At 42.1% G+C, this 11,339-nt stretch overlaps 1 long non-coding RNA gene across 2 annotated transcripts; it reads left to right on the top strand.

Moving 5' to 3' along the window:
• Positions 1-344: 344 nt before the first annotated feature.
• LOC124272187 lies at positions 345-8,185 on the top strand. 2 transcript variants are annotated; one of them, XR_006897280.1, is made up of 4 exons: positions 382-408; positions 5,909-5,985; positions 6,224-6,357; positions 8,066-8,185. It is a non-coding gene; the product is annotated as an uncharacterized LOC124272187 (long non-coding RNA). The 2 variants fall into 2 exon arrangements; XR_006897279.1 differs by lacking the exon at positions 5,909-5,985 and having other exon boundaries at positions 345-408; positions 6,238-6,357.
• Positions 8,186-11,339: the final 3,154 nt, after the last annotated feature.

Here is an 11,339-nt window from a genome sequence, read left to right as displayed (position 1 = left end):
ACCCATGTCGAAAGAGGCGTGGTCAGGCTCGCTGACTTGGTTGACACAAGTTATCGTAACCTAAATGCGTAGATCGATGTTCATGCTGTTGATCACTGTAACATCTGGAACAGATCCTGTTATAAACAGACCACCGTCATTCAGCTGGAATATGAAGTGCGGCGTTGAACAACAAACAAACAAACAAACAAACGAAGCAGGCCTCAATGTGACGTGAATATTGAGTCGACTGCATGCGCACCAAAAGTACGGAAAACCAGTTAGGTAGTCTCCCATAATACTGCCTACGCGCCGTTCTCTGAAACCATTCCATACACTTCCCAGTCCGCTGACAGCGTATGCCCGTTATCTCAACCTCCGCAACATCAACAGGTGGGCGACCAAGAATATCCCGGTCAGCTCGTGAAGGTAGGTATTTGTATCTACAAAAAACGATTTCCTCTCCCTATGTGTTTACTGCCCACTGATGGCCAATTATTGGATGTAATAAACAGATCGCAGGAACCTACAAGCAAACAGGATGTTTCACCAAAATCGCACATGTGACCTTGACTATGATAGCTAATCTAGAAGGTCGAAAATACACGAGTGCTTGCGTGAGTGACAAGTCGTCGGCTTACAGGGCACAGTTTTGCTAAAGGCGAATTATATTGCCATGGACTTTGGGTAGTGACTGAATGAAAAAGTGAGTGAGTCCATAGGACGTTGAATAGATCGCTGAAACAGTGGAAACACTTGGTCTTCTTGAAAATGGTAAGCATTTATTGCTCGTCCGGGAACAACTATAGCACGTGTTATTTTCCCACTTTCGATAGAACAGAATCACTATAATGTGGCTGATTTAGTGTCATCGTACACCGACAACGCTATGTGTTCATTCTATCGACCACCAGTTTCTCGAACCCAATACCACATTTCACATGTGTAAACCGCATACAAGCATTCATTATCGTTGTGATTACGCATCTAGTGATTAAGGTAGACTTTCTGTTGCCTACATTTGCATCCTTGTGGGAGAATTTTTCCTTCTTAGACCAGCACGCTAATGGTGTAACAAAACTCTGCTTCCAAGCAATACAAAGAGTTTCTAAATGTGTTCCATTTTCATTGAATTTCCGTTTATTGCTCGACATGCTACATGCGGTTATATATTGACGAGCACAATGCAGCATGTTTTGGAACATGTAATGCGCATTGCACCAGGCACTAAACTCCTAAAAGCTTTTAACATCTTATACACATCCCCTCATCAGTATAACATGTCAGCCTGAACCAAAGTCAATACCATCAGCTGATGCTATAAACAAGTGAAAAACCTTCCTGTGGAGGTAATGGTGGTGATTCAGCTCAGGCCACAACATGTTCATTATTTGTGCTTAGGATGATGATAATGATGCTAATCGTGATGATGATGATGATGATGACGATGATGATGACGATGATGATGACGACATCGACGATGATACTGGTAGAGCTACAGTTGATGATGCTTATGGTGATGATGATGATGATGACGACTACAACGACGACGACGACGACGACGACGATGATGATGGTGATGAGTGAGTGAATTTAGTTTGGCGCCGCTTTTAGCAATATTCCAGCAATATCACGGCGGGGGACACCAGAAATGAGCTTCACATATTGTACCCTGCTGATGATGATGATGATGATGATGATGATGATGATGAGCAGGGGTAGGGAGAGAAGGTGTAGGCAGAATTGCCCCGAGGAATAATTAAGGAAACGAGTGATTGAGTGAGTAAAGTTTTACGCCGCTTTTAACAACATCACAGCCGTATGACGACGGGGAACACGAGACATCGGCTTCACACATTGTACCCATTACAAAAGTCGAACCCGGATCTTCAGAGTGACGAGCAAACGCATTAAATACTAGGCTACCCCTCCGCCCTCAACAAAACAAGAAAATGCCACACGGTGACCACGAAATGTTCGTTCCATGGCTATGTATAGTTCAATACAGTGTACATCAAGCGAATGAGGGAATGTTGTTTTACGTCAGAGTGAGTGAGTGAGTATGGTTTTACGCCGCTTTTTAGCGATATTCCAGCAATATCACGGCGGGGGACACCAGAAATGGGCTTCACACATTGTACCCATGTGGGGAATCGAACCCGGGTCGAACGCTTTAACCACTAGGCTACCCCACCGCCCCGTTTTACGTCAGAGCTTTAACCACGGCGGTTAATAAACCAACGGTTGATATCACGAGCAGCGATCCACTCGCGGGTTCCCACTAATCAATGCGTAATACATTGCCATCCCTTCCTCACTTCAGTCGACAGGCGAATGATTCTGGGAACTTATCTATCCCTGAAATCTTTATTTAGCCTCTGGAATATTTCCAGAAAAGAAAACATGAAAACACAGTTTATGATTATATTAGATAAAAGAGTAAAACACCAGCTTCCACTGATCACCATATCAACATGCTTTTGCCCAACATTAACTGCCGACGGCCCATCCTAGTGATACTGACCCCTACATACCTACTGCATATGCATTCTGAGGTCATTTCATGCCCAGATAGACAGCAACTGCCGCTACAGAGGTAAACATGTCAATTTCAGCATGTACATCGCTAATTTATAGCTCGGCAAGGCTCATAGCGTACATCCACTCTTGCCACAACTGTTGTTTACATGTAGGAAATATGATATATTTTCACCTCCAGCAGTTCACGCATCAGCGTCGGTGTTAAACCGGGAGTGATATAAGTACATTCGCTGATCACTCAGGCCACAAGTTACCCGTTCGTTCCGAAAAAAGCTAATGAGAAAATAGTTATGATGAACGCTGAGTATATGTCGAGAAGAATGATAATGGGTTTATTATGACATAGGTTAAAAGTTCAATACCTATCAGTAGACCTATTTCCGCATACACGTTCGCAACAATTCAAAGCGCATGTTTTTCGGTAACGTTGCGTTAAAACTGTGGCTGTCTTTAGATAAAGAACACAGAGAGATAGACATAGCTTCCCGTTCGGAGGGAAAGTAACACGTACATTCATATCTAGTTATAATGAAGGCTTCATGCAGCAGAAAGACATCGGCATTTAAACCAGTGAAGTGAAAACCAGACCTTACTCACGATGATATGTATAGAAGATAAAATGATAAATGTATCTAAGCTTCTTAAAAAGGATTTCGTCATAAACACCAAAGTAATTTGTTTGTTATTTTGAGATGATTCTTTGAAGGTAAGATGCGAAAACAACAGATAATTACTTTGTTTTAAAAAGAAGACTTCTTTGCATTTTTCTATTCAGTTTTCTTCAATGTTATTTTCTAAGCACACAACGCATGGGAAATAGACCCCGGGTCTTCAGCGCGACGAGTGGACGCTTTAACCTCTATAACACACACACCACCACCACCACCACCCCACACACCCCCACACACACACTCCATCTCTTACCCACCCCACCCCACCCCCCAAGTTTAAGAACAAATGCCATTTTAATGGATAAAATGGTAACGACGTCCCTGACAAATATTAGCATTGCATTATAACCAGGGTGGCATTACAACCAGAAACCTTTGCGATATGGAAATCGGTTCTGAGAAAGACATGGCGTTATAAGCAAGATGGCAAAATAACTAGTGGCACTTTCGACCAAGAAAGAATGCATCAGTTTGTCTTGAAGGTCTGAATTGTGGATGTTTCAGAGATAATAATATGACGGAACGATGTTCACATCCGGCTCCACGTAGATAAACGAGAAAGAGAGACAAAAAGGGGAACGGTGACAAAAACGCCGCCATCAAGTCAAGTAAAAACCAGTAATTTTCATGTACAAATTACGTCTTAATCACTGTATAGATTCGTTTAAGTAAGACAAAGTAAAGGGACACCCTCATTTATCATAAAAAGGACCAAATGTTTTTAAGTCAAACCAAACTTGCATTGGGGAATTGGTTGAAATCTCATAATTGATGATTGCTTCATTACCAACGAACAATCATCGATAAAAATTGGTTAGCGTCAATTTTCAGATTTTCCTATCCAGGTTGTTATTGCAGATATGTATAACATGATGCACCTTGCTACTTTAAAGTGATGTTGATATATCATGAACATAAACCTTCTGGGGTCTTCAAGAAATATTCAGTCATGACTTTTCAGTTAGTGAAGTGAGTTTTCTAAGAATTAAACAAGTTTTCAGGCCCTGACAACTTCGAAGTTATGTTCCATCGTCAAGTGTTTCAAAGACTAAAACAGCAGTTCCAAAATCGTTTGTGTTCGATTATGAGAAAATGTGATCGATTGCTTGGTCGTTTGGTCACTTCGACCAATCTTCGATTATTTCAATTAATCGGAACACCACTCATTCCAGCTATACGGCGGCGGTCTGTAAATAATCGAGTCTGGACCAGACAATCCAGTGATCAACAGCATGAACATCGATCTACGCAATTGGGATACGATGACATGTGTCAACCCAGTCAGCGAGTCTGACCACCCGATACCGTTAGTCGCCTTTTACGACAAGCATGGGTTACTGAAGATCAGTTCTAACCCGGATCTTCACGGGTCGCATATACAAGGAACACCTTTGAATAGAAATTGACCTACGTGAATGCTTCGAGGTATCCTAGGTTCGACTCAACTGAAATATGAGGGAATATGTAGCTTTTATTCGAGACAGCCCTAAGTTCGAGTTTGTTTGTATGTTGTGTATGTATCTTCTACGTTATCAACACCACAGTTAACGGTAGTTCGGTCTCCCGAGATCAGCGAGTCAGACGTAAACTCGAATATTACATGCCACTTATCAGCAAACTGAAGCCGATATAATTCTATATCTGAGACATCCGAACCACCTAACGTTAATTACCGACCAAAAATCACATTAGGACTTACAGCGATCTTCTGACATGCCTTTAAATCCAGACAAGTTTGACCGAGATAGACACTCAAGTAGTACTTCACTGAATCAGCGTTATGTGCTGTGGGCATGGTTGTAATCAATACATTACATGGTGGAGTGGAGGGCACGGAGACGTCGAATGCTCCACAAATCTTCTGATATATATTATAGTTGACTGAATTGACTCTGGAATGACATTGTATGAATCGATGATGAATAGTTTCCGGATCAGATGTAGAAATAAATCCGAATGATTTAATAGCGGTGTAATTACGGTTAATGTTAAGTTGTAGTATGTTTGTCATTGGGCCATTTTTATCGCTGTGTTCGGGTCTACTTGAACCTGTGAATAGTGTTTCAATTTCACAGCTGGACAATCCTTGGTGTTCAGTCTAGTCTTGAACGGGCGTTATTCTGTTTGATATACGATATATTGAATCAATAACCAAAATTAATATGATTGTACTCCCTAAAATGAAAACATTTAAAATGTTTGTTTTTTCTAAAACATAAACGAAAGGTGACCATGTCATCTACCCATTTTCGGCAACTGTAGAAATCTAGCACCGCGTAATTGTTCAATCTTCTGGTTTCCGGTCTGTATGCAACACATGTGAGCACCCACATCACTGAGCGCCATGGAAGTGGTCGTTCTGTGAAGTCATTCTCGTACAACTATTGGACACACTTTTCAAATTTGTATACATGTGTGAGGGAATATGGTTTTACGTCGCCTTTAGCAATATTCTGTGGTATTCTGTCTTCATTTCGTTGATCACAAGCAAAGAAGGGTTGGAATTTTCACTTCAAAATGACATCAACATTTCAAGACGGAGTGAGTGGGTGAGTTGGGTTTTACGCCTCTGTTAGCAATATTCCAGCAAAATCACGGTGTGTGTGTGTGTGTGTGTGTGTGGAAGGAAGACACCAGTAATGGGCGTCACAGATTGCACCCATGTGGGGAATCGTACCCGGGTCTTCGGCTTAACGAGTGAACGTTTTAACCACTAGGCTACCCAACCGCCCCTTCAAAACGGAACGTAACAACCTGATTAGTAGTTTGGTATAACCATTGATTGCAGATTTGGGTGAGTACATTTTCATGTCTTCTGATATGACTTGCTTGATAACTTGCTTGATAACGGTGTTAGTACATGCTTATGTGGAGTAAATGCCATCAACAAGTACATCTATACGACGAGAGGTCACCCCTCATATTGCTCGCTTCACCACCAGGAAAACAGCATCCGAGAAACAAAACAGACAATGTGAATAGTTTTCTCTTCTGACTTGTTTGAGACACGCCCTGTCTGTTTGTCTACATAGATGCACGATTTCAGCCGTCTCCAGGAAGATGTTTATCGTCTGCTGAACGACGCCATCTGGTGGCATGCAGTGTTTTGGCAGACGACTTCCGGTACATCGGGGTCATCATGACCAGGATCAAGAGCTGAGCTACTGTAAGTAACACACTCCGGACAATCTTAGTACCGGTCAGCGATAATGACCATCTCCTCGATACTGGGTGTTTAACATTATCAAACGAACAAGATACACTACAGGGCAAAAGAAAGAATGCATCAATGTTTGATGGTGGCTGACATTAAACTAATAAAAAAGTAGCTATTTTATGTTGATGAATTTGAAGGTGTGTGAGTGAGTTTAGTTTTACGCCGCACTCAGCAATATTGCAGCTTTATGGCGGCGGTGTGTAAATAATCGAGTCTGGACCAGACAATCCAGTGATAGACAGCATGAGCATCAATCTACGCAACTGGAATACGATGACATGTGTCAACCAAGTCAGCGAGCCTGACCTCTTACGATAAGCAAGGGTTACTGAAGACCAATTCTAACCCGGATCTTCACGTGTCATGAATATGAAGGTATCACAGTTGTTCTGAATTGTAAGTTTACAGTAGTATGGCGATTGTGGCCATCTTAGTAATATTTTATAACGTTTTCAAGTTTTGCTGCAGTTCACATTGGCATATGGACATTTGGATTAGAGTGTGTGATTGAGGCGGTCTGTGACAACAGAGTCTGGTGCAGACAATCCAGTGATCAACAGCATGAGCATCGATCTGCGCAATTGGGATGACCACCCGATCCCGTTAGTACTTGGATTAGAATAGTGATACATTCGTCTGTACACACATATATATACAACTTTATTTACATGTTTCGGATATAATTACATTCAGGATGTACTATACATGTAGATGTTATTTGCCTGTCCGTTTCTTAGTTGACTGAATGTAGCGATCCCTTGTCGTGACATGCACCGCGCCATGTCCCGGAGGTAGATAAAGTTGCATGCCTCTGTCGTGTGCTAAAACCCGGAAACTTTGACCAAAATCCGGATGTAACTTAACCCGGGAAGAAACGACAATCTTATTAATGGATTCGAAACATTATTGACTTGGAAATTCCCACTGGCCATGGCATGATCCAACGATCAATTCTTTGCAATATTTCGCCTTTAATCACTCGAAATACATTGGTCACTGTTTCGTATACTATTAAACATGACCGAAGAAATCCTTTCAATTGTGGATTATTATTTTTGTTCTGTTCGCATCCCCAGATCACACTTCACTTCTAACGATAGTCTATTGTCTGTTATAGGCTGTTGACGCTGGTGATGAATTCATGTTGCACAGTCGGGCAAGGCGCCGCTTTTTTTTGTGCAAAGTTGCATATTTTATATTATGTGTGCAAGAAACGTATATAAGAGCAGAGTTGATGGTACTATTTCGTCTATATGAATATGTTTATGAATCGCTATCAATAGTGATGGTATCACGTGTTCGCGAAAAGCCGGTTTAAGACGAATTCATTGTCTAAAGAAACGTTACTTTAATCATTCTTGGTACGTCAGCACCATATACCTGTGTTCATGAGCTTCCCTTCAGTGAGTGGGCGGTGGGGTAGCCAAGTGGTTAAAGTTAAAGACCCAGGTTTGATTCCCCACATGGGTTCTCAATGTGTTGCCCAATTCTGGTGTCCACCCGCCATGATATTGCTGGAATATTGCTAAAAGCGGCGTAAAACCACACTCACTCACTCACTCACTCACCATAGTAGTGCTGGTCCCCACATCTCCAGTCGGTGATGCATCAGTAACAGTTTCAAAACTACATTAAGATCAATAGTTTTCTGGTCCAGAAACCATTCGAGCCTCGGTGGAGTTGGAACACATCATCTGACTGTAAACTACTCGCCCAAAGGATATGAATCAAACAGAAATCCTGTAGATCTAGAAATCCAATAAAGAAAATCATCTGACTTATTGTCTTTGTGCTGTGAAGATTACTCAGATCTTCTGGATTCAGCTGAATCATGAAATTGATGTAAACGACAATCGTAAATGAGTTGTATTAATCACAAGGTGAATTTCGCTGATGCATTTCGTTTGTTTTTTCATTGTCATTATTTATATACTGCTTCACTTGATGCGTTATGTTTACCCTCGAGCTCGGCAATGTCGTATACAAGAAGGGATGTTCGGCTCGGGGTCAAGTATTTGTGAGATGGATAGCCATGTTAACCAAGGCAGGGTATCTCAATCGGCTAGCATAATATAACCGACATTAGACCGGACTAGTACATCGCGTGTTGTGATCATGTTTTGTGTGTTAGTGCTTACAATATTGACTTAGAGAGCGAGTTTAGTTTTACGAAGCTTTTAGCAATATTTCAGCAACATCACGGCGGGGGACACGAGAAATGGGCTTCACACATTGTACTCATGTGGGGAATCGATCCCGGGTCTTCGGCGTGACGAGCGAACGCTTAACCACTAGGCTACCCCATCGCCCCTATTGACTTAGTGAGTGAGCTGAGTTTAACGCCGCAGTTAACAGTTAAATAATGCCCTTTGTTGTTAGCTAGGAGGAGATAAACCTGTAGAGAAACATATCATAGTATCCATAAACATTCAACTCAAACGCGAAGCAGGGGTGAGGTACTGAAAGATCATTCTTCACAACTGGGACGAATTCGGGATTCGAATACAGCGATCAGGGAATTCTACTTTAGCACACTCGACCCCACGTGGCCTTCCTCATCGATATAACTGGTAAACCACCGTTCGATAAAAAGACCCAATTCGGGATTCGAAACCAGAATCAGCGGAGCCTGACAATTGCGACATTCAGCCCACTCTATCCCCGCTAGAATAAATTGTCTGCCCATCGTCCTAGGCACGACTACAGAGACAGCGTTAGACGTGGACGGCGGTATATGTCCAGTTATACATATTTAATCCCTAAACATGCAAAGCGACACCTAAACCCGGCACCATGATTCCCCTAGCGACTTCTTACAAGCAAACACCGCCACTCGTCAGCCTGGTTCCCTGGGTCTGTTGCGCCTGCGCTACGCTCCGACACTGTCGGAGCGTAGCGCAGGCGCAACAGACCCAGGGAACCAGGCTGCGCTACTCGTCTGAGAATTAACCGCCTACACGCTCTCCTCGGGAACCGCAAATATTGACTATACTGTGCACAGTGCTCGTTCGATTGTTGAGCTTGTTTATTACGGAATATGCTCCGAAGTATATAGATCTGTTTGCACTTAGCTTATATTAGTTTAGAAACTTTTGACGGATAAATCAGCGGTTGTGCGGTTTATCAGTCTGGCCCGCGGATCACAGCGGACTCGTTTGACATTTACGTGCGAGTAGATTGTCTGTCTCATCAGAGACCATATAATATATGGTCTCTGGTCTCATTTGTCGTTTACTGAAGGTGTCAGACTGTCGAGGCTTGATTAAAAATATATATAGAAAGCCTTGATGTGTTGTACTTTTCCATGTTTTTTTACCTGAATCTGTGGTCAAGCTATCCGGTCGCAGTGAATGTTTGCTGTTTAACGCCGCAGTCAGCACTATTCCAGTATATGGCGGCGGTCTGTGAATAGTCGAGACAATCCAGTGATCAATACCATGGGTATGGATCTACGGAACAGGAATACGATGACATATGTTAACCACGTCAGCCAGCCTGACCACCCGATCCCGTTAGTCGCCCCTTACGACAAGCATGGGTTACTGAAGACCAAGTCTAACCCGGATCTTCACGGTCCGAGGTGAATGTCTTCGGTGGATATGCTGGCTCAGTCCGGTTGGTCATATTTGCATTGCTGTGACGTTATAGTGTTTAAACTGTCATGATGCTGATTTTTCTAAAATTTATTTTTTTCAGTTGTATTTCAGTTTTCGGAAAAGGTTTGAGTGAAACTAAAAGGGCCAGCCAAGTTTAAACGTGTGGTAAACACGCCGAAACCCTGTCTACAAAACAGGAAGTCCATTTTTGTTTCTAGCCGTTACTGGTGCTGGAATATTGCTGAAAGCGGCGTAAAACCATAATCACTAGTGTGTAGGAGTGAAGGTTATTCCTGCGATTGTTATACATGCTTGTTCTTAAAGGAAGACCAAGTTCTATCGACAGTCAAGTCCTTTAATGCAATGAGTGCGACGTTTCGGTGTAGGTACTCACACCCTTATCAAGCAACTGCTTGATAAGGGTGTTAGTACCTACACCGAAACGTCGCACTGCTTGATAAGGGTGTGAGTACCTACACCGAAACGTCGGACTCATTGCAATAAAGAAGTTGACTATCCATAGAACTTGGTTTTCCTTCATCTATACAACTTCTAAAATGCCTCTCAAAGAAGTTACATGTTTGTTCTTATTCAAACAAAAGCCAGGAAAACCATTCCAGGAAAGTTATGAAAACAAGTTATGAAAAAAAGTAAAAGTTTGAAATTGACCAGGGTCCTGTTGTACAAAGCGATCGTAAGGTGATCGTAACACCGTATGTTAACATAGACTTACAACTGTTGTAGCTAAGGTTTCTTTGTACAACGGCGCCCTGTGTTTTAAAATTCACAAGCCATACATTCCAATAAATGGCATCATTCGCGTGTTCAGTTTCGAAGACCTTAGGTAAAAACCCAGCTGGAACCTTTAATCAATTCTCCGATGTCCTAATGGCATCCTGCAAGCCAGCGCGCACCAATTACACACCATAATCGTTTTCCGAAGAAGAAACTGATTACTTTTTACCACTGATCCTGTCCTTTTTTTTCTAATTTCCGTGTTTGTTTTTATTCACCATGGAAGTAAAACGGTACAAAACATAGCTTCAGTCACCGTAACAAAGCATATAATTCTATTTTTTAATCGTATTTAATGATTAGACAAGTAGCAGAACCCTTTATTTCGCCTTGATGATTGCTAAACTGTCGTATGTACGCGCGATAATTAACTGAAATGAAGTCCCCCGAGGCAATTGTAAAGTTTGGACTAAACCAGGAAACGGAATACGGATTTATACCGATGAGTAGATAATGACGCACTGGCATGGGATAATTGATTTTGTTTAAACACTGGCCTCCCGAGGGGCATTTGTTAATATCTAGTTCCACTGGACAATG

Source organism: Haliotis rubra, unplaced genomic scaffold (genome assembly GCF_003918875.1).
Source record: "Haliotis rubra isolate DU_JTF1 unplaced genomic scaffold, ASM391887v1 Scf167, whole genome shotgun sequence".
NCBI lineage: Eukaryota > Metazoa > Mollusca > Gastropoda > Lepetellida > Haliotidae > Haliotis > Haliotis rubra.
This window is presented reverse-complemented; position numbering and strand designations above follow the sequence as displayed.